This window comes from Neofelis nebulosa, chromosome 11 (assembly GCF_028018385.1).
Source record: "Neofelis nebulosa isolate mNeoNeb1 chromosome 11, mNeoNeb1.pri, whole genome shotgun sequence".
In the NCBI taxonomy this organism is placed as follows: domain Eukaryota; kingdom Metazoa; phylum Chordata; class Mammalia; order Carnivora; family Felidae; genus Neofelis; species Neofelis nebulosa.
The window spans coordinates 47,969,631-47,994,068 of NC_080792.1; the positions used below are offsets into that span (position 1 = coordinate 47,969,631).

At 41.1% G+C, this 24,438-nt stretch overlaps 1 protein-coding gene across 1 annotated transcript in view; it reads right to left on the reverse strand.

The window, feature by feature from the left end:
- TTC39C (tetratricopeptide repeat domain 39C) overlaps window positions 1-24,438 on the reverse strand; it is a 108,154-nt gene that overhangs the window by 15,768 nt on the left and 67,948 nt on the right. The gene's annotated exons all lie outside the window — the stretch shown is intronic.

Genomic DNA, 24,438 nt, shown 5'->3' on the forward strand with positions numbered 1-24,438 from the left:
GCTTCAGATTCTGTCTCCCTCTCTCTCTGCCTCTCCCTACTCATTCTCTCCTTCCCCCACCGCCCTCAAAAACAAACATTAAAAAAAAAAAAATTTAAGATTTCTGGAACGTTCCAATTTGTCTCAGTTGTGAGATGAACCTGGCTAGGCACAAAACACTTCTTTTGCTCTGGCGGGAGATGCCCCCACTGAGGGCTTGCTCACGCCTTCTCCTACAGCATACTTTTCAGACTTGGACCATACAAAGGACTTGCTCCACTGTAACTGCTAATCCAGCCCCTGGTTACCAGAGAGGTCCTGCAAGGACAGGGTTTAGATTTCACCCTCCTGTGTATACAACAGGCATATGTTAGAGATAACTACAGGTTTGGTTTCACGCCCCCAGTACTGCAAATACTGCAACAATGCGGGTCAGAGGAATTTTCCGGTTTCCCAGTGCATACAAAAGTTACGCTCCTACTATACTGTTGTTTAAGTGTGCAATAGCATGATGCCCAAAAAACAGTGCACATATCTTAATTAAAAAATACTTTATTGCTAAAAAATGCTGGCCATCATCTGAGCTTTCGGCAAGTTGTAATCACAGATCACCATTAACAATAACAAAAAACTTCAAAATATTGCCAGGATTACCCAAATGTGACAGAGACATGAAGTGAGCAGATGTTGCTGGAAAAATGGCGCCAACAGACTTCACGGAGGGTTGCCACAAACCTTCAATTCGTAAAAAACCCCAGATCTGCAAAGCGCAATAAAGGACAACAAAAGGGAGTGTGTCTGGCCCCGCCCCAGGCCAGAAAGACCCCCATCGGTATTGAGTGACTGCGTGAAGCCTCCTTTAATCCTGCCCTCAGCTCGCTCTCCCTTCTGTGACCCACTCCGCCTGCCATACAGTCCTAGGTCAATTCTGTACCTAAAAGGCTGTCTGATTGCTCCCGGTCATCACCTCTCCTCTACCCACACTCACTTCTGACTTTTGCATTAATCTAGTACTGTCCAGAGTCCAGCAGACTCTCCCAGGACTGTTCTCACTCCTGATTAAATACATTTAGTGTTTCTTTCCACTAAAGAGCCCTTTCAAAGTCTGCCAACCTCATACCAGAGCACCTGATAAAAGCACCTAAAAAGCATCAACAGCATAAAAGAGTTCAAGTCAATCCTAAATACAGCAAAGACAGGTGTTAACAAATACAAATCCTAAATGCCCTACAAATTTGGCACAGCCCTGCTCTCAGGGGCCTTCCCTGCCCCTGCAGGTGTCATTCCATGCCCACTGCCCCACACTCAGCCCTCCCTGGGGTCCCCTTTGTGCCCGTTCTGCTGATCCCTGGCCACCAACTTTTCGGGGTCCCTACTGCCTCTTCTCCCCACAGACAGCCAGGCAGGGGCAGGGAGGATCACAAATGAGAGGCTGCGGCATTTCGCATATCTCGGCTCCTTTAGTGATGCACGGTCACTGCGGGAGGCCTCTTGGACACCCGCATGCCACACAGATGAGTCAGGGAGATCCTCAGGACAGCCAGTGACTCAGGAACATCGTAAGCCAAATGACTCGTGAACCAAGGCCTCGGCTGAATCAATAACTATTCGCGTCCCATAGTAACACTTCACTGGGCCAGGACGGTTCGGACTGTGGTGTTCAATCCCTTAGCACCATCTACGGAGGCGAAGAGAGGACATACATCCCCGCGCCAGTGACTCCTGTTCTCCAGGAGGTTAACATCTAGTTGGAGGTAACCTCTTAGGAATGTGAGACAGGCCCAACCCTGTCAGACATTCACACTGGATGTAAGCACATAGCCACCAAGGTCCCAAAGAGGCAAAAAATAATAATTATTATTATTTTCAAAAATTTTTAAGATCTCGTATGCAGTGTGCATGTGTGTGCGTGCACAGGACGCTCATCACACCGCCCGCTTCCCCTTTCTGGATCAACACTTCTTTCCACGCATCACACACACACTCAATTTAGCCCGTTTGCACAAAACCGCAGTGCTGGCAATTCTGCTTTGCAGGCATCTCCTCAGTTTGCTAAATTCCTGACCCTCAATGGTCCCACACTAAATACTTCTGGATGAGCCACTGCCACCAAGCTGTCTCCAGCTGCAGGACAATGCAATGCCACACTGCCCTTCAGAAGACCAAAAACTACTTGTGAACACTAATTACCGGGCAACTACTAAGGGCCCAGGATGGTACCGGCTTGAGGTACAAATCACAGCAAAGCTTTAAATGCAAGTGTAGGAGAGACAAAAAGAAAAAAAAAAAAACATCTGAATGAACATTGTTTCTCTTAACCCTTTCAAAAAATCTGAGATCGCCATGTATTCGGTTCCATTTTCAGATGGAGAAACGAAGGTTCCAAGAGGTGGAGTAGTTCGATCAAGGTCAACAAGCTAGCAGCAGACTAGCATTCGCTCTGCTGTGCCTGCCTCCAGAGCGAGCTTTCCTCAGGCAGGGCACATCCAGGCCCCATTACATTAAAGGCCTTGAGATGGGGAGATTATCCTGGATTATCAGGGCGGACCTAAATGCAATCACAAGTGAGGGAAGCAGAGGGGAGGAGGCGACGTAATCACAAAGGCACAGACTGGAGGCACAGCCACAAGCCCAAGAACCATCAGAGCCCACAAAAGGCAAGAAACGGACGGTCTTCTGGGCCTCCAGAGGGAGGGCAGCCCCGATCACTTTGATTTCAGCCAGTGAAACAGAGTCTGGACTTTGGACCTCCAGAGCTGTGTGAGAATAATGTCTGCTGTTTTAAGCCACCAAGCTTGTTACATGGCCTTAGAAAGTGAGTACAGGGTCTTGCTTTCAAAATTAAACTGTGAAGAAAGTACCGCTGATCCTTCCGTTTGTTAGAAGCGCTCTGACAGAACACGAGACCACTATGGAGCTTAGCGATACTATTCCAAGAATAAGCATAACTACAAAATTAATTCTAGTTCCGGCCTGATTACTCATTAAGGAATTGCAATGAACAGACATTAAAATGGTGAAAACTGATTTCCCCTTTTTCACCAAAATAATTTAAAATAAAAATAATCCAATAGGGGTTTTTAGGATTATAAATTCTAATATTCACAACAGAGCAGAGAAAGGAGAATTATCCTCAATTTGGTACTTGATTCACAGCCTAATTTTTTGAGGAAATACACATATGCTGGGCTCAAGAGAATACAGAAAACGGGCTAGCGTGAAATAGCCGTGAAGCCCAGAATCGGAGGTCAAGTACCACCTAGGCTTTTGTCTGGTGAATTACCCAAAAACTACACTGTATCACAAAAACTGCCTGAAAGTCTCCATTTCTTCACTGGTAAAATGAGGAAATAATGTTGGCAAGCATCTGCAAAAGCATGAGTCTTTGCCAAATTAAATGGAGCATACTTGCTGCCAAATTAAATTCAGCACAATGTGTAAGTACTGCTTTGTTACTACAGAGACACAGAGCGTTCTTCCAGCCATTCAGGACTTCTTTCTGGATGGCTGTACTCCTAGGCAGTTTATGACACTTGCGGCGACTGTCAAAGGGCTTTGTTCCTCCATCATATTCTGCGAGTGAATGCTGCCGGTATAGAGGAAAACTCTGGATGTTTGCAGGATGATTTTGCATATGTCACATTATTATACTCATGGATCCTCATGATTGTTTTAGCTTTTTCTCTTGGATCTGGGGAGATATTCAAATCATTTGCAAATAATGACAGTGTTGTCTCTTCCTCTACAAGAGACTTAATTGGAGAGAACCACCAGTTAAAATGCTGTTAGCAAGCACAGCACGCATCGCTTTATTCCCGTCTTTAATGAGGATGTTCTAACGTTGCAACATTAAATATAGCTTGAGGCACGTTTTTAGTAGATGCCACCTTTACCAAATAAAGAAAAGCCCTTTCTATTTCTAATTTGCTAATAGTTTCTTGGTTTTTGTTTGTTTGTTTTTTAAGTGGATTTCATTAAATGCTATTTGGGCCTCTACTGATGGGACTGTGCGGTTTTATCAATTACCTCCTTAATGCAGGTCATAACAGGAACACATTTCCTGAGGCTGAACGACGCTGGCCTTTCTGAAATAAGCCCTACTAAGGTCATAATACAGCATATCAAAAATACATTGTTGGATCTAACTTACTAATATTTATTTAGAGCTTCTATGTTCAGAATGAAGTTGACCTATAGGTTTTTGTTCAGTGCTCTCCTCTAGGAGTTTTGGTATCAGGATCATACCAGAACTAGCAGACTTGTAGAAAATATTTTCATACTTTCTATGCTCTGGAACTATAAATAACTAGTTCACTACAAAGCCACGCCTTTCAATTGAATAATTCATTTAAAATGTTTAAAATACCATAACTTCAATTTTTTCCTTTAATGGAGACACGACATAACAGAGAATGTTAAAATTTAGTCAATAGTACCAGATTTCAGCGCCAACTTCACAAACAACACAGTTTTGGGCCTTGAGAAAAAAATTATAATTTTCAGGAGATCTTGAAATAAATGAATTAATGCACACACAATGCTCTTGGGGAAGGTACATTGCCTTTAAAAACAGGTGTATGTCATGGGGCACCTGGATGGCTCAGTCAGTTTAGCAGCCGACTTCAGTTCAGGTCATGATCTCACGGTTTGTGAGTTTGAGCCCCGCATCGGGCTCTGTGCTAACAGCTGAGAGCCTGGAGCCTGCTTTGGATTCTGTGTCTCTCTTGCTCTCTGCCCTTCCCCTGCTCATGCACTCTCTCTCAAAAATAATAAATAAACTTTAAAAAATAAAAATTAAAAAAAATAAAAATAGGTGTATGTTACCTGTTAGTAGTGCCAGGAAATCACAATATTGTTTTCCAACATTTAGAAAGAGGATTTGCAATAAATGGTAATTAAGCTTCTCACAATTTGTTTTAGACTACTGGGAGAAATTCTAGATTCTTTCCTGTAGACATAATTAAGAGCCATTTAAGATTCTACCACAAACATATAAATCTGTATTCTTGCCTAACCCAAACACAGACATACCTAGAGACACAAGGGACAAAGGAAAAAGGAAACATGTAAGTGGCCACAAATCCCATTTTCCAAGTTTAAAAATGTAAGCTATTTCCACATCAATATATTTTTAAAGCCCTTTAGAAAGTAAAGATTTCAGGGCACCTGGGTGGCTCAGTCAGTTAAGCAGCCAACTCTTGATTTTGGTACAGGTTATCTTACGGTTCCTAAGATTGGACCCCTCATCAGGCTCCACACTGACAGCACGGAGCCTGCTTGGGATCCTCTCTCTCCCTCTGCCCCCCCCCCCCGCCCCCGCTTGTATGCACTCTTGCTCTCTTTCAAAATAAATAAACTTTTTAAAAAAAGATCTCAAAGTACAAATATGAAAACACAAAGAGTCCGAATAATTTTCAGAGTCATCACAGTAAGCTTGCAGTTACTAATGTTACATTCTATTCTACTCAAAGATTCCCACTAGCAATACCAAGCTGTGAAGATACATTAAATTCAGATAGCAAGCAAAAGGTTCCCTTTGTAAAGTCGTGGGGGAAAAAAAAAAAGGTGTTAATGGAAACAAGGCCAAGTCCTTTTGGAGACCTGACCCAGACTCTGGTGCCAAAAGGACATCAAATTCCAGACTTCCCTGAATCTGTAAGGCAAGATTCCACTTCCCCAGCGAACAGTTTCCTTTTGTGCCACCACCAAATTCTGTTTAACATGAAATGATAGCATTCAATTGCCGACAAAAAGGTCTCAGCTCAGAGCCAGTCCACTGGCATTCAAATAACGTTGGTACCACTTAATTCTGTGGTGTTAAACACAAGAGAGGAGATCGGTGTTTGTGGTGGCAAATCCAAGAACATGATAGTTCCTGTGGACCCAGCCACTAGGAGAGGGTGTTCCTATGTGGACCACTGTAACACGCAGTTGAGCATTTTCAGCTGTTAGATATGGAAGTTTGTAAGATACAGGCACATTCTTTCAAGAGGTTTTAAGTAACCAGGAAGCAGAGTTTGTCAGGCACAGGCAGAATTCCTGAGATGTGTCCAGAATGTCAAGAACACAGTACGTACTCCACAAGTAAGAGCCTGTGCGTGTGTTAGACGACGAAAGGGTTTAGGGCGCCTGGGTGGCGATTAAGCGTCTGACTCCTGATTTCACCTTGGGTCATGATTTCACAGTTGGTGAGTTCAAGTCCCATGTCGGGCTCTGCACTGACAGCCTGGAGCCTGTTTGGGATTCTCTCTCTGCCTCTCCCCACCCCCTCAAAATAAATAAACTTTAAAAAATATATTTGAAAAAAGAGAACGAAAGGGTCACAAAGTATCTAAATTCATGAGGCACCTGGGTACTAAATATACATGAAATATATATAAATAAATATATAAAAAGCACCAAATATTCAGAATACTAAATATTCATAAGACATTAATATTCAGGTGGCCTTAATCTGACCATCCATTGGTGACACCCATGCTGACACCGTGTGTCCTCTACCCAAGAAACACTAATAAAACCCGAGGGTCCACTGCTTTACTGTGGCCAGTGACGTACAGAGCGATGCAAGACGTTATATGCGTGTATGCTGGGCCTCAGGTAGCACGGCCTTTCCCCCCGCGCCGGCACTCCATCCTCAGAGCGTTAACCGAGGCTACCCTTTTCACTTGCTTCTTGCTGTTTTACACTGATTTGATAAACCATGTGGTTCATGTCTACTTTAAATTGGCATGTGACTCTTTCCATTTTGACCCCTGAGAGAATTTTGGCACATTGAGGGAATGTGCAGGGCACCGTACTCAGAGGCTACCAGGGTATCTGATGTGCCTGTGAAAAGAAAGGAAAACCCTAAGTGCCTGTGAGGAGACACTAATTGGCACTGATAGCTGTGATGTGTGGAACTGCATCCCCCCAAAATTCATATGTTGAAATCCTAATCCTCACCATCTCAGAATGTGACTGTGTTTGGAGATAAGGTCTCTAAAGAGGTAACTACATTAGAATGAGGTCTTTACGGCAGGCCCTAATCCAATATAACCGGAAGCCTCATAAGAAGGAAGGAGATGAGGACCCAGGCACGTGGGCACACACACAGGAAAGAACACATGAAGACACAGGGAGGAGACTGCTCTCTACAAGCCAAGGAGAGGAGGCTCAGAAGAAAATCAGCCCTGCAGACTTCCAACCTCAGGACTACAAGACAACTAATTTCTGTCCCCTTTCTGTAGTTCCTTGTCATGGCAGCCTGAGGAAACGAATACATCAACTGTCAGAGGTCTCCTTTCTCTGGGGAGCCATTCCCGTACATGATGGGAATCAGAAGGGTCCTGCTTGTCTGGAAAAGCTTTCTGGTCTTAGGAAGGGTGTGAGTACCTGACCGAAGATAGCAGATCAGACCACCTGCTCCTCCCTCCCCCTCAGAATCCACTCCTGGAATTTTTCTTACAGGTGATGAACGGGGGCAGGTTTGGTCTCTGCGTGCATGTATGTGTATGTGTAGGTCTCTCCATGTGTGAGAGTGCACATATGGTACATCTAAGTTATTCCCTATACAGATTGTGGATTAATTTGTATAAATACAAGACTACATGTCCCAAAGGTTTTATGAATTTACATATGTACCAACAGTTTATAAGAGACCATTTCCCTAAACCTTTTCCCAACAGAGAATGTTTTTCAGCATTTGCCAATTATGTTTTCCCTTGTTTTAATTTGCAGCTCATTGTAAAAGGTTACTCACCATTTGTGCATCTTATTTTATGGATTGTCTGTTCAGGTATTTTGTCTATTTTTCTTTTTGTCTGTTTATCCTTCTACTATGTTCTATGTTTCTAAGAGTTCTTTCTATGTTAAGGACACTAATTCTAGCTTTATTCTCATTTTTTAAAAAAACTTTGTTTACATTATAATATAGGAGTTCATTTATAGGTCAGTTCTACCAGTATTTTGATCCATGTACTACCAATTCTGTCACTCTTTTTCTTAAAATTTTTTTTCAACGTTTTTTATTTATTTTTGGGACAGAGAGAGACAGAGCATGAACGGGGGAGGGGCAGAGAGAGAGGGAGACACAGAATCGGAAGCAGGCTCCAGGCTCTGAGCCATCGGCCCAGAGCCTGACGCGGGGCTCGAACTCACGGACCGCGAGATCGTGACCTGGCTGAAGTCGGACGCTTAACCGACTGCGCCACCCAGGCGCCCCTGTCACTCTTTTTCTTAAACTTTAAAACCAAAGCATTATTGGGGAGCCTGGGTGGCTCAACTGGTTGAGCGTCCGACTTCAGCTGAGGTCACGATCTCACGGTTTGTGGGTTCGACCCTCGCGTCGGGCTCTGTGCTGACAGCTCGGAGCCTGGAGCCTGCTTCGGATTCTGTGTCTCCCTCTCTCTCTGCTCCTCCCTGACTTGTGCTCTGTCTCTCCAAAGTAAATAAGTGTAAAAAAATTTTTTTAGAATGATTTATTTTTGAGAAAGAGGGAGAATGAAAGGGGGAGGGGCAGAGAGAGAGGGACAGAGAGAGAATCCCAAGCAGGCTTTGCACTGTCAACTCAGACAATGACGTGGGGCTTGATCCCATGACCTGAGCCTCAACTAAGAGCCAGAAGCTCAACCAACTGAGCCATCCAGGCACACCTAATGTTTTGGTTTTACACAGTCCTTGATTGGGGAGGATGGAGCCTTTAATACCACCACACACATGGAATCTACAAATTATGTGTAATTGAGGGGACTTTTCAAAATGCCATAAATATGGCTGCTCCCATTCTGACAAAAACCCAGGAGCTATAAAAATAGAACTATCATCACAGCACAATGAAGAAAGGCAAAAGGCAAGGGGCCGGAGTATTCATTCAAGGTGCACAAACACCTGTGCCCTCTCACACTCACTCACTCTTGAAGCCCTGGTGTCTGGAGCTGGGCACTGGTCAAGGCATTTGAGATACCCAGTGACAGAAAGAGTCCCTGCTTCGTGGAGATTGCTTTCTCATTCTAAGGGGGAGAGCCAGACCATGAGCAAAGAAGAAAGAGACTTCACCCTGAGTGTGCAGTGAACAGGAGTCTCTGGGCAGAAATGAGGAGGGTTGGTAAAGGAGACAGGGAGACCAGTGGCAGGAGTGAGGCCAACACATCCAATACCACAGTCATGGAAGGTTTCCCTGAGAAGGTGACCGAAAGTGGCTCTCCCATCCCTCAAGTTCCACCTCCTCCACCCCCTCCTCCCCAGTCATCCCCACCAACAGTGACCACCCATTCATTTGGCACTTTCATTGCCTTGAGCCATTACCTTTTCATGCATTCAACATTGCTATTCATAGTTAGATTATGAATGACTTCTGGGGCAGGGACTTTTTCTTTCTCTTGGCATCCCCCCCCCCCCCAAAGGCCTTTTATATCACAGGCAACAAATTTGATTACGTACAAATAATGGAATACGGTAGTTTTATTTTCAGCACCTTCACATGGATAGCAACCCCCTTGAAAAAGCGTTGTGTGACCAAATCCAGCACTAATGAGTGGTCAAAGTGATTAACGCACCAGTTACATTTCCTTGGTCTCTCAACGGTTACACATAGGATGTTGACAAAAAGTGTCACAGAAAGTGCTTTATATTGGATTTACAATCCAGATGCAATTCTGTCTAAATAGGAAAAGCCCTGTCCAAGTACCGTGTGCTGAGTGCTTTACCATATCCACATTACATTATTTAGGGCTAGCATGGGAGAGGCACTGTCCTCTTTCTATGCATAAGGACACAGACTCAGAATGCTCAGCCAGTCAGGAAGTAAAAGAGCCTGTTTTGAGCGAAGTCAGATGCTTTTTCAGCTGTACCACGCTGCCTTTTAAAATGACATGGAATTTATATGAAAAACAGCAATGAATTTAAAAGAAATGTGCATATATTAAAGATACTATTGAGGCACCTGGGTGGCTCGGTGGGTTAAGCGTCCGACTTCAGCTCAGGTCATGATCTTGCAGTCTGCGAGTTCAAGTCCCACGCTGGGCTCTGTGCTGACAGCTCAGAGCCTGGAGCCTGCTTCAGATTCTCCCTCTCTCTCTGCCCCTTCCCCACTCACACTCTGTCTCTCAAAAATGAATAAATGTTAAAAAAAAATTTTTTTTAAGATGCCACCAAAAAAACTAAAATTAACAGTGAAAAAGATAATGCAAAGAATTAACTCTGAAAAACAGATACAATAATCTACAGAAAATCACACTACACAAAAGGCAGCAATTCAAGATAAACAAACACACCTAGAAGAAAACAGATGGAGAAGATCCAATATGCACGGAGATTTACACGAGAGAAATAGAAGCCATAATCAGGAAAGCAACTTTAAGAAGTTTTCCTACAACTGAATGACATCTCTACAAAGGATGTCAAATGGGCAAGTTCCTATGTTTTTTTTTCCCTCAAAGAGAATTAAAGGCAAGTTGAAAAAATCAGAAGCAATCCCATGTAGTTAATGCTGAAGATTAAAGAACCACAAAAAACTTTTATGACAGCTTTGTTGAGATATATTTCACACACCAGAAAACTTACCCTTTTAAAATATGCAATTAAGTGGCTTCAGTATATCCACAGAACTATAAAATTTAAAGCTGGGGGCAAAAAAAACCCTTAAGAATGATGTAGCCTACTGTTTCTTAAAGTGTATTCTACTGAACCCTTCGGTTCTCACAGGCTACTGTATAAAAAAGAATTTTCCTGGTCAAATAAGTTGGGTAAACACAGACGGCGTGCCTGTATACTCTAGCTCCCTCACAGTGCAAAACTCAAGTCTCTGAGCAGTCCCAGCATATCCTGATTTGCCTGACACAGAACCTCTTTTCATGGAACATATCCCAACTAGTCAATTAAATCAGGGCTCCAGGGCAGACGCTGCAGAAAACCCCTAATTTTCCAGGTGAAGAAAGAGCGCCAGAGAAGGTTGACTGGCTTGACTGAGGTCTTACAGCTCTTTCAAGTTGTCTGGTCTGTGAGCAACCACTGGGAAGGAGACAGTGCCTGTATGGTTTATGACAGAGCCAAACCAGATCCTTAGACTTAGCCCAGAGCTCTTTCTCCAAAGCTCCATAGATCAAAACCTGAAGCAACGGGACAAGATTGCCAGAGCTAACAAGCCCTCTGTCAGATAGCGCGGAGAAATGAATACTATTACCCCAAACAAAGCAACACACAGCTTCAAGAACTCAGCTGCCCAAATGTTAAGAGTCCACAGTCATAAAGAAAATCAGGAAAGCTCGACACGATGCTGTGAGAAAATATAAAATTTCCTCCAAGAGCTTTAGACAAGGGGTAGGGTAAAAGTGAGAAATGCTATTTCCTGAAACCTGACTCTGTCACCTCTCAAGGAGTTTACAGTATGCTCATTCGCATCAGAAGAGTGAGGAACAAAGGACTGGAACACTGCATGGATATATGAACCCATGTTTCAAATAGAAGACAGACAAGTCAAACATCAAAATCATTTTTTTCAATCTAATACTAAAGAAAAATCTCAAAAACACGTAAGCATTAAAAGAAACAGAATAAACAAACACAACCCTGAAGGGCAAAGGAAAACAATGCACATGTAACACACAATTAAATATGAACAAGGAACTCTTCTATGAGAAAGGAGATTTGGACTGAGAGACAAAAATCAAATGATCTGTTGTTTCCCTAGTCACCCTCATTCCACCTGCCTCTCTCCCACCAAATGTTCCAGCCCCACTGAGATTGGATCTCCCACTATCTGGTGGCTTCTTGGCTCTGGGCTTGAATGCAGGCTAATCCCCCACACTCTTACCTCTACCTTCAAACTCCCACACTTGAAACAGCCTGCCCCAATCCCCCCACTTCTGTGTTGCCTTCCCCAGCTGTGAGGGCAGCACAATGGTGAGCCACACCAAGCTTTACCTTCCAGTAGGCCTGTGTTTATGCTGCTTGAAGCCTGGCCACATCTCCAGCTGCTTACTGCCTGCCTGCCACACAGTCCTGCTCTCTCCAGGGCATGTGCTCCCTCACTGTCCCCATGCTGCTGCAGGCTTGACACCAGCTCTGTCATCATTACAGCCAATGAGGACTAGCACTCACTCACAGCTCCAAGAGCGGCACAGGCCTCCCAGATCACCACCTCGCTGAATCTTAACAGCAAAACTATGCCCTAGGTTCCCTCAGCCCCGGGCTACTGCCAGGCAGAGGATGAGGGCCACACAAACCTACCAGACAGAGCAGTCCTCATCACACAATTTATATAATAAATGTAATAAATGTAATCAATCATAACAAATGTAATCAATCATAACACAAAACACTTGGCAAGAACATTTAATAGCACTAAACCTTTAGGAAGCTTGAAGGAAACCAGTCTCTTCTACTCACAACACTTCTGACATCATAAAGAATAAAAACGAACAGCCAGAGGAAGAGGCCCATAGCACAAGGTCCAACAGGGTCCTGAGCACAGAAACTTCTGTCCCTTAGAGTTCGGGGTGTGCCACACTCCCAGCACATGGATGCATTCACCTACCCGGAAGCTCTCTGAACCCCATCGTTTAGGATTTTAATGGAGGATCCATTAGTTAGGCTTGATTGAATAAATCATTGGTCTGGATGACTAACTCAATCTCCAGCCCCAATTCATTCCAGGAGGTTGGCAGTAGGAAGTGCTACTCAAAGTTCCAACCCTCCCATCCTACCAACCAGCCCTCCTCCTGCAGCTACCTAGGAGTCACAGTCAACCCATTACCGTAACTCAGGGTAAGGCTGAAAGGGGCTTGGTATGAGTAGCAACATACTCTTCTATCACCTCTCAACGAGGAAATTCCCGGGTTTTAGAGTTCTGTGCCAGGAACTAGGGACAAAGACCAAATGCATCTCTCACTGTAGCAATATTACAGCTTCCAAACCCTCTCAAGAAAACAAAATGCAAGCAGAACTTCAAAGCACACAGTACAATCCCTAAATGAGAGCACAGATACCTATTAAGAGAAATACAAAGTTTTAAAAAAATGGATTAGAAGACAAGCTAAATTAAGGAAAACTAGACAGAAAATGGAAATAAAAAATAAATTGATAAAAAATCACATTTAAAGCCAATGTATCCAAAAGCCCAATCATAGACACAAATTTATAAAATACCGCAAACAGCACAAAAATACCACAGATAGAAAGTGACACATTTTTACATATCTATTAATAGTACTGGCATATTTTTAAATAGTAAGTGGAAACAGAAAAACTACAATATAAAACTAAAATGCATAGAACAGTAAGATGTTTTAAAACATGATTGAAGAAATGTTACTAAGGAATTGATTTCAAATGGGTACCCGAATAACAGAAAAACACTCAAATGTTTAATAATGGTTTCATTACTTTAAGTGACCTGCTTCTTCAAACTGTAAAAAAGATAGTCTACTAACCAACTCATTTTTATAAAATATCAGATTTAAAGCTCACTAAGAATAAGCCTCCTTGAATATTTTCACATTGAAATATATGTGATTTACTTAGAAGTTAATATAAAACATTTGCCAACATATAAAATATTATATACATAATATGTGTGTGTGTGTGTATAATTTATTAACAAATAAAAGCAAAGTAACACTGGATTGAGAAAGAAGGCTTGACTTCTAGTGCCTCCTTAATCCCAAAATAACTAGGTACACTTACACATACTTATGTTATTTGGACCCCTGTTTACTCAGAACAGGACAAATGTACACACACAAACATTATCAAGTGTAATGGAAGAAATAAAGGGGCATCCCTAAATTAACAGACATCCTCAGAAATTAATGAAATATTCTAAATCTCAATTAAAATCTCCCTGTAATATGCAGAAACTGACAAACTAATAGTTAAGCATATATATGAGAAAACAAGGAGATAAAATACTAAATACTTTTTTCATGTTTATTTAGTTTTGAGAGAGAGAGAGAGAGAGAGAGAGAGAGAAGGGAGAAAGAGAGAAGGATTGAGAAACAGAATCTGAAGCAGGCTCCAGACTCTGAGCTGTCAGTACAGAGACCGACACAGGGCTTGAGCCCACAAACCGTGAGATTATGACCTGAGCTGAAGTCAGACACTTAACTGACTAAGCCACCCAGGCGCCCCACTAAATAGGTACTTTTCATGGCAATAGTTGATCTAGGTTATATTCAAGGCATTATAAAATCACAATTATCAAGGCTAAGTAACAGTCATTTAAAAATATAAAAACGTCTCAAAAATAGACTCCATCTGCATCTTTTCTGACCATAGCACTATGAAATGAGAAATCAACCACAAGAAAAAGTTTGGAAAGAGCACAAATACACGGAGGTTAAAGAACATGCTAGTAAACAATGAGTATGTCAACCAAGAAGTCAAAGAATAAAAAATTACATGGAAACAAATGCAAATGAAAACACAACGATCCAAAATCTTAGATGCACAAAAGTGGTTAAGAGGGTAGTTTATAGTAATACAGGCCCAACTCAAGAAGAAAAACCTCCAACAACCCAACCTTGCACCAAAAGGAACTAGAAGAAAGAACCCAAGCCCAACAAAAGGAAATAAAGATTAGAGCAGAAATAAAAGATAGAAACTTCAAAAAACACAACAGATCAATGAAACCAGGAGCTGATTTTTTTTTTTTTTTTAAGATCAACAATATGGATAAACTTCTAGTCAGACTACCAAACAAAGTAGAGAGAGGACCCAAATAAACAAAATCACTAATGAAAGAAGAGAAATAACCTACACCACAGAAATACAAACAACAGCAAGAGATTATGAAAAATTATATGCCAACAAACTGGACAACTTGGAAAAAAAAAATGGGTAAGTTCCTAGAAACATATAACCTACCAAAATGAAAGCAGGAAGAAACAGAAAATTGAACAGACCAATTACCAGCAATGGAACTGAATTAATAATCAAGAAACACCCCAAACCCTAAAGTCCAGGACCAGATGGCTTCACAAGTGAATTCTACCAAACATTTAAAGAAGACGTTTTTTGGGGGAGGGTGGGGGGAGGGAGTGTTATTTATTTTGAGAGCAAGAAACAGAGGGCGCATGTGCACAAGAGTGAGTGAGGGGACAGGCAGAGAGGGAGAGAGAGAATCCCATGCTGACAGCATGGAGCCTGACACGGGGCTTGATCCCACAAACCATGAGATCATGACCTGAGCCGAAATCAAGAGTCAGACACTTAACAGACTGAGCCACCCAGATGCCCCAAAAGAAGAGTTAACCGATTTTTCTCCAACTATTCCAAAAAATACAAGAGGAAGGAAAACTTTTCAATTCATTCTATGGGGCCAATATTACCCTAATACCAAAACCAGATGAAGACACTACAAAAAAAGAGAACTACAGGCCAATATCTCTCATGAATATAGATGCCAAAACCCTCAACAAAATATTAGCAAACCGAATCCAACAATACATTAAAAAAATACACCATGACCAAGTGGGATTTATTCACAGGATGCAAGTGTGGTTCACTATTTGCAAAAACAATCAACATGACACATCACATCAATAACAGAAAGGATAACAACCATAGGACCATTTCTACAAATGCAGGAAAGGCATTGGACAAAGTACAATATCCATTCGTGATAAAAACCCGTTGCAAAGTAGGTCTAGAGGGAACATATCTCAACATAATAAAGTCCATATATGAAAAACCCACAGCCAACTTCAGACTCCATGGTGGAAAACTGGGAGCACTTTTTGTAAGGTCAGGTACAAGACAAGGATGTCCACTCTTACCACTTTCATTCAACACAGTACTGAAGTCATAGCCACAGCAATCAGACAACAAAAATAAAAGACATCCAAATTGGTCAGGAAGAAGTAAAATTTTCACTATTTGCAGATGTCATGATACTATACATAGAAAACCCTAAAGACTCTACCAAAAAACTACTAGAACTAATAAATGAATCTGGTAAAGCCACAGGATACAAAAATCAATGTAGAGAAATCTGTTCCATTCCTATATAATAATGGAGCAGCACAAGGTGAATTTAAGAAAACAATCCCATTTACAATTGCACCAAAAACAATAAAATAGGAATAAACTCAGCCAAAGAGATGAAAGACCTGTACTCTGCAAGTTTAAAACACTGATGAAAGAAATTCAAGACAACACAAAGAAGTGGAAGGACATTCCATGCTTGCAGGTTGTAAGAATAAATATTGTTAAAATATCCAAAGCATTCTGCACATTTAATGCAATCCCTATCAAAATACCAACAGCATTTTTCACAGCACCAGAACCAACAATCCTAAAATTTGTATGGAACCACAAAAGTCCTCAAATAGCCAAAGCAATCTTGAAAAAGAAAACTGGAGATATCACAATTCCAGATCTCAGGTCATATTATAAAGCAGTACTAACTAAAACAGTATAGTACCATCATAGAAACAGACATACAGATCAATGGCATAAAACAGAAAATCCAGAAATAGACCCACAATTACATGGCCAATCTTTGACAAAGGAAAAATGAATATACGATGGAAAAAGGTTATTCAATGAATGATGTCAGGAAAACTGGACAGCCATATCCAAAAGAATAGAACCAGACCATTTTCCTTCACCATACACAAAAATAAACTCAAAATGAATTAGAGACCTAAATTTGAGACCTGAAACCACAAAAATCCTTGAAGAAAGCACAGTCAGTAATTTCTTGGACACTAGCATAGCACCATTTTTCTAGATATGTCTCCTGAGACCAGGGAAATAAAACTACTGAAACATCAGTAGTTTCTGCACAGCAAAGGGAATAATTAACAAAACTAAAAGACAACCTATGGAATGAGAGAAGATATTTGCAAATGACCTATCAGATAAAGGGTTAGTATCCAAAATATATAAAGAAGTGATACAACTCACACACACACTCTCACTCACACACACACACACACACACACACACACACACACAATCCAATTAAAATGGGCAGAAGACACGAACAGACATTTCTCCAAAGAAGACATCCAGATGGCCAACAGACATATGAAAGAATGCTCAACATCACTCATCATCAGGGAAATGCAGATCAGAAGTACAAGGAGATATCACCTCACACCTATCAGAATGGCTAAAATTAAGACATGAGCCAAGTGTTGGCGAGGATGTGGACAGAATGCATGTGCACTGTTGGTGGAAATGCAAACGGGTGCAACCACTGTGGAACAGTATGGAGGTCCCTCAAAAAAAGTAAAACAGAACTACTCTACCATCCAGGAAAAGCACTACTCAGTACTTACCTCCCCACCCAAAATACAAAACACTAATTTAAAGGGATACATGCAGCATTATTTACAATAGCCAAATTACAGAAGCAGCCCAAATGTTCATCAACTGAGGAATGGATAAAGAAGATGTGGTATATGTATGCAATGGAATATCCCATTGTAAAAAAGAATGAAATTTTGCTATTTGCAATGACATGATAGAGCTAGAGAGTATTATGCTAACTGAAGTCAAAGACAAACCCATATGATTTCACTCATATGTGGGATTAAAGAAACAAATGAACAACAAAGAAAGAGACAAACCAAGAAACAGACTCTTAACTATAGAGAACAAAGTGATGGTTACCAGTGGGGATGGGGGGGGGGGGGAATGGGTGAAATAGGGGATGGGGATTAAAGTGTGCACTTATGATGAAAAGAAATTGATGGAGAAAGCAAAATTAAAAAAAAAATTTTTACATTTATTTATTTTTGAGAGACAGCACAAGTGGGGGAGGGGCAGAGAGAGAAGGAGACAGAATCAGAAGCAGGCTCCAGGCTCTGAGCTGTCAGCACAGAGCCCGACACGGGGCTCAAACCCACAAACCACGAGATCATGACCTGAGCTGAAGTCACACGCTTAACCGACTGAGCCACCCAGGAGCCCCTGGAGATAGCAAAGTTTAACAACAAACAATTTAACAAGAAAAAAAACAGACTCCATCTATCTTAAAAGGGTTTAACTCAATAAGAGGAGGAAAAACAAAAGTGTCAATATTCCTGATACAGGGGGTATCAGAATTAAACGATATCTTGGGAATGCAAGCTGGTGCAGCCACTCTGGAAAACAGTATGCAGCTTCCTCAAAAAACTAAAAATAGAACTACCCTACGACCCAGCAATTGCACTACTAGGTATTTATCCAAGGGATGCTGTTTCGAAGGGGTACATGCACCCCAATGTTTATAGCAGTGCTATCAACAACAGCCAAAGTATGGAAAGAGCCCAAATGTCTGTCGATGGATGAATGGATAAAGAAGATGTGGTACATATATACAATGGAGTATTACTCGGCAATCAAAAAGAATGAAATCTTGCCATTTGTAACTACGTGGACAGAACTGGAGGGTATTACGCTAAGTGAAATTAGAGAAAGACAAATATCATGACTTCACTCATATGAGGACTTTAAGAGACAAAACAGATGAACATAAGGGAAGGGAAACAAAAAATATAAAAACAGGGAGGGGGACAAAACATAAGAGACTCATTAATATGGAGAACAAACAGAGGGTTACTGGAGGGGTTGTGGGGGGGGGATGGGCTAAGTGGGTAAGGGGCACTAAGGAATCTACTCCTGAAATCATTGTTGCACTATACACTAATTTGGATGTAAATTAAAAAAAATTAAATTAAAAAAATAAAATGGTTTTCATTGAAGAAAAAAAAAAAGAAACTATCTGTATCTCACACATGCAAATAGGTATGAGAATGTAATACTTTTTAGAACATCAGCGTACAATCTAGAAGAAAACAGGATTATCTATGTGTCCCAGCTGGGGCAGAAGATAAATATGTGAAGAAATGAAGTCTGTTATAACAAAAATGTGTACATGTTTGAATGTTCAAATTTTCACAACAAAACGTAATAGTTTTCAAATGAAAGTATTAGAAGGTATACATGATGAAGATTCCTTATGATTACATTATACATTAGAATTTGGGAAAATATGTAAGAAAAATATTTTAAGTTTATTTGAGAGTGAGAGAGTGAGAGAGAGAGAGAGAGAGAGAGAGAGAGAGAGAGAGAGACTGACCCACAGAGAGTAGGAGAGGGTTATTTATTTATTTAGAGACAGAAACAGAGAGAGGTAGAGAGGAAAGGGAGAATTCCAAGCAGGCTCTGCACTGTTAGCACAGAGCCTGACACAGGGCTCAATCTCAGGAATTGTGGGATCATGACCTAATCACTTAACTGATTGAGCCCCAGACGCCCCAGGAAATGACTTTTTACTCAGGAGTCATTCGGTTGCATCAATAATTTACATCCAAAGAAAAAGAGACTGTATATATTCACATGGAAAATATCCTCCATAACTTTCTTGAAACATCTTTGAGATATAACTCAAATATCAAAAGGTTTGCCCACTTGAAGTATACAATTCTATGATTTTTAGTACATTCACTGAGCTGCACAAACATCAGCAGAATCTAAGTTTAGAATATTTTCATCACCCCAACAAGAAACCCTGTACCCGCTAAGAGTTATTCCACTCTCCCTCGCTCATCCCCACCCCCAAGTAAGCAATAATCTGTCTCTCTCAAAATAAATAAAATATTCTCCTTATGTATCTGTCCATATTATAATGTATAATGTAATCATAAGGAATCCTTATCACATATATCTTCTAATACTTTCATTTGAAAAATATAATTACATTTTATTGTGAAAATCTGAACAAACGTGTATACATTTTCGTTATGACAGACTTCATTTCTTCACATATTTATCTTCTGCCCCAACTGGGACACATAGATAATCCTGTTTTCTTCTAGACTGTACACTGATGTTCTAAGAACTATTGCATTGTCATACCTATTTGCATGTGTGAGATATAGATATCATTTAATTCTGATAACTAAATTAATTCTGATAGATTTGCCTGTTCTGGAGATTGCATAGAAATGGAATCCTACAATATATGCTCTTTGGTGATTGACTCTCTTCACTTAACATACTTTCTAGGTTCACCCACACTGCAGCACGTATCAGTACTTCATTCCTTTTTGTTGTTGAATATAATTATTCCATTGTATGGATGCACATTTTGTTCATCAACTGATGGACATCTGAGTTGTTTCCACTCTTTGCTCTATAAATAATATGGACATATGTTTTCATTTCTCTTGGGTATACTGCCAGGAAAGGGACTTCTGGGTCATATGGTAAGTGTGTGTTTAACATTTTGAGGAAGTGCCGCACTATTTTACATCCCCATCAACAATGAATTAGGTTTCCGGTTTCTCCATATGTTGGCCAGCACTTGTGATTGTCTGTCTTTATTACAGGTAGCCTGGTAGGTGTGAAATAGCATCTCACTTGGTTTTAATTTGCATTTCTTCATAATTACTTATGATGTTGTGCATCTTTTCATGTGCTTATTGGTCATCTGCAGATTTTCTTGGGAGAAAGGTCTCTTCAGATCCTATGCCTATTTTAAAACGTGGCTTATTTGTCTCTTAATTGAGTTGTTAGAGTTCTTTACATATCCTGGATATAAGTCCTTTGTCCTATCTAGAAGTTGCAAATATTTTCTCCCATTCTGCAGCTTTTTTTCTTAAGTAGGCTCCATGTCCAGCATGGAGTCCAACACAGGGGGCTTGAACTCACAACCCTGAGACTGAGATTTGAGATCAAAAGTTGGATGTACCCTAACCCTAACCCTGGTTGGCTTAGTCAGTTAAGTGCCCCCCCCCTTTTTTTTTTTAATTTATTTTTTGTTTTGAGAGAGAGAGAGAGAGAGAGAGAGAGAGAGAGAGAGAGAGAAAAAAAAAATCTTAAGTAGGCTCCGTGTTCAGCACAAAGCCCAATATGGGGCTCAGTCCCACGACCCCGAGATTATGACCTGAGCTGAAATCAAGAGTGGGGACACTCAACTGATTTAGCCACCCAGGCACCCCTGTTTACTTTGACAATACTCTTTGCAGCACAAAAGGCTTTAATTCTGATGTAGTTCAATTTAGCTGTTTTTCTTTTGTTGTTGTGCTTTTGATGTCCTGTCTAACCCAAGAGTTTTATGGTTTTAGCTCTTACATTTAGGTCTATGATCCATTTGCATTCATTTTTCCATACAGTATACAGGAGTCCAACTTCATTTACTTGCATGTGGATACTCAGTTGTCTTCACTCCATTTGCTGAAAAGACTATTCTTTGCCTACTGGTTTACCCTTGTCAAAAGTCAATTGATCCATAAATGTACAGATTTCTCGACTTTCATTGATCTCTACAGGTCTATTCTTATGCCAGTACCACTCACTTGATTACTTTGTAGATTTTGAGATTAGGAAGTATGTATCTTCCAATTTTGTTTTCCTTTTCAAGACTGTCTCTGGGTTCCTTAGGTTTAGTATCAACTTTGTCGATTTCTACAAAAAAGCAGGCTGTGATTTTTGAGGGATTATACTGAATCTGGTAGCTCAATTAAGGCAGTACTGCCACCTTAACACTACTGTCTTCTGATACATGAACATGAGAAGTCTTATCAGCAATATTTTACAATCTTTAAACTGCATCATTATGGAAATAAAAAGAAAACTATGCAATGGAACATGCTGCTGATACCATGCACAAAATAATGAATGATCATACTCTGGCCCACTATTTGAGTATAATCTCTCATCTAGCAGGAGCTACGGAACCATTCATACTCTGATTCTAATAATGACACCACTGGAGCTTTAATCCAAAGAAATAACTCAAAAAAAAAAAAAAAAGGAAAAATATGCTAGTTACTGCAGCACTATCAGAGTGAGATACTGGTAAATAGAGAAACAACAATAATCAAATATCCCAACAGTTTCCAAACGAAAGGAAATGTCAAATTATTAACAAAATGGAAATCTAAATATTCTGCATGCCAATTACTTATAAAAACATGTTACAATATGGAAGATTTGTAAACAAAACTGCATCAAGTCTCATGTGTGTACTAAAGATCACAAAATAACTGGAAGCAAAACAGCTTAAAATGTAAGTATCACTGGGTTATTTTTACAGAATTGCCTAACATCTTTTTTTTTTTAACCTTTATTTATTTTTAGAGACAGAACAGGAGCGGGGTAGGAGCAGAGAATCCAAAGCAGGCTCCAGGCTCCAAGCTGTCAGCACAGAGCCTGATGCAGAGCTCCAACCCATGGACCAGGAGATCATGACTTGAGCCTTACCCGACTGAGACACCCAAGTGCCCTAACATCTTAAACTATTATGTATATGTTTTAAAAGGAGAGGTCTTCCTTGTCACCTTTAGCACACAAGAGGACATGAGTGACAACCCACTTATTATCTCTGATTCAGCATTAATACTGCTGAGTAGCCGAATCTGTTTAGCAATTCTGTTATCAAGGACCCCTAACAACAGACTGTGCACTGAACTCCTACCCCTAGGACCAGGGCTAATGCAGGCAAGGGAAAGCTCATCCTCTTATGCACACTTAGTGAGCTTAGGGATAAAAATCATTAACCTTCTACTTGCTTGTCAGTCCAACAGCCTGTAATGATGGAGCTGAAAGAAGAGCAAATGTATTTAACCTATTAGCAATTTGGGTTACTACCCTCTTATTTTAAAGTGCACAGAGTTATTAAAGCACATGATACATGTTTATCTCACTGGAAAGTGGAGACAAATATATCCCCCCTCTCTCCCACACCAGCTTGAACCAATCTCTCATTTTGTGTTCTTCTAAGAATAAATGGCAACCCTATTTTTTTGGCGCCTGAAGTGATAAAGAGAACCTTGTAGGATGGTGAAGAGAAGACTACAATGAACAGAACTTCAGGGAATTATTTCTCTTCCTGCATTGCCTTTTTCCTGATGCTATAAATAACAACATTACATCATGCCGGCAAGGCATGCTGTTCAAATACAAGAGGCAGGCTTGCTCTTTGACAGATGCAAAGAACGCTGCTACCAAACAGCTCTACTAATGTCAACATGCCCGAGAGAAGAGAGCTCAGGCAAAGACCCTCTGTGGTGTTTGCCACTTCCACCTGGCCTCTGCTCTCCATGACCCCTGCAGGCCTCCCGTCTCTTTTCTCTAGCTGATAAATTCACCACCAAAGGGATTGACCTCCACTTTTCTGTCCCTGTCCCAATCATGAACTGGTGGGCTAAAAAGCAACACAGCCCTCCCACTTACTCCGGGGAGCACCAGTGAAAAATGTCCTTTCATCTTAATAAAAATACAGACAGAAGCACTACAATTTTTAAAAGGTACCTCAGACAACTGAAGTCACCTAAAATAATGAGCAGAAAGCAAGTCCCCAGACAGAACACACGCTGGTGTAGATGTGTCCAAGCCTTTCACCCAGAACTTCACAGCTAGTAGAAAATAAGGATAAGAAAACTCTGACTGCCTGAGAAGGAGATGGGACGGGGGGTGACATGAACATGGTGAAGCGAAGGTCAACCGTCAAAGCAAGTCCCTACAGACACCGTTCAGGGTAAAGAAACCACATCCTATCATTCTCAGAAGGGAGAGGAGGGGCGGGAGGGGAAGTACAAAACAGGGGAGCAGACTGTAGTGAGGGGGCAGCGTTTGCCAGAAAAAACAAGGCAGCTTCAAGTCAGAGAAAGAGGAGATGATCAGGGGACATTCACACACATATGAAAGGTAAAGTTCATTGTAACTTTTTCAGTGTGGTCTCCAGGCCTTGCACAAACTTCCTTCCCTTTGTCCTCGTGAAGCAGTACTGTAATGGCTAATTGTCTGAGTGGCACCTACAGTCAAGTGGGGCCCAGGTTGAGCCTGAGGAGCACAGGGGCTCATGCCTGTTGATCTGGGTACCCCCTGCCATAAGCAGAGACTTAATTTCTTTTTTTTTCCCCATGGCTACAGTATTTTTTTTTTTTAATTTAAATCCAAGTTGGTTAACATATAGCATAATAATGATTTCAGGAATAGAATTTAGTGATTCATCACTTACACAGAACACCCAGTGTTCATCCCAACAAGTGCCCTCCTTAATGCCCATCACCTATTTAGCCCATCTCACCCACACAACACCCTTGCCTCAACCCTCAGTTTGTTCTCTTTATTTAAAAGTCTTTTATGGTTTGCAGGGACTTCATTTCTTTTTTAAAAAATTTAATGTTCTTATTTATTTTTGAGAGAGAGAGGAAGAGAATGAGCCGGGGAGGGGCAGAGAGAGAGAGGGAGACAGATTATGAAGCAGGCTCCAGGCTCTGAACTGTCAGCACAGAGCCTGACACGGGGCCCAATCCCACAAACCGCGACATCATGACCTGAGCTGAAGTCAGACGCTTAACCAACTGAGCCACACAGGTGCCCCACAGAGACATCATTTCAATCCAGCTGCATTTTACCTCATTTATTCAATTCATTTCTTTAGAGCTGTACTTCTCCAACCAGCACATCAGAATTTAAATATCTGATTCTGCACCCTCCTTAGGAGGATAACCTCTTACTCTAATCGTGAAGACATTTTGCATC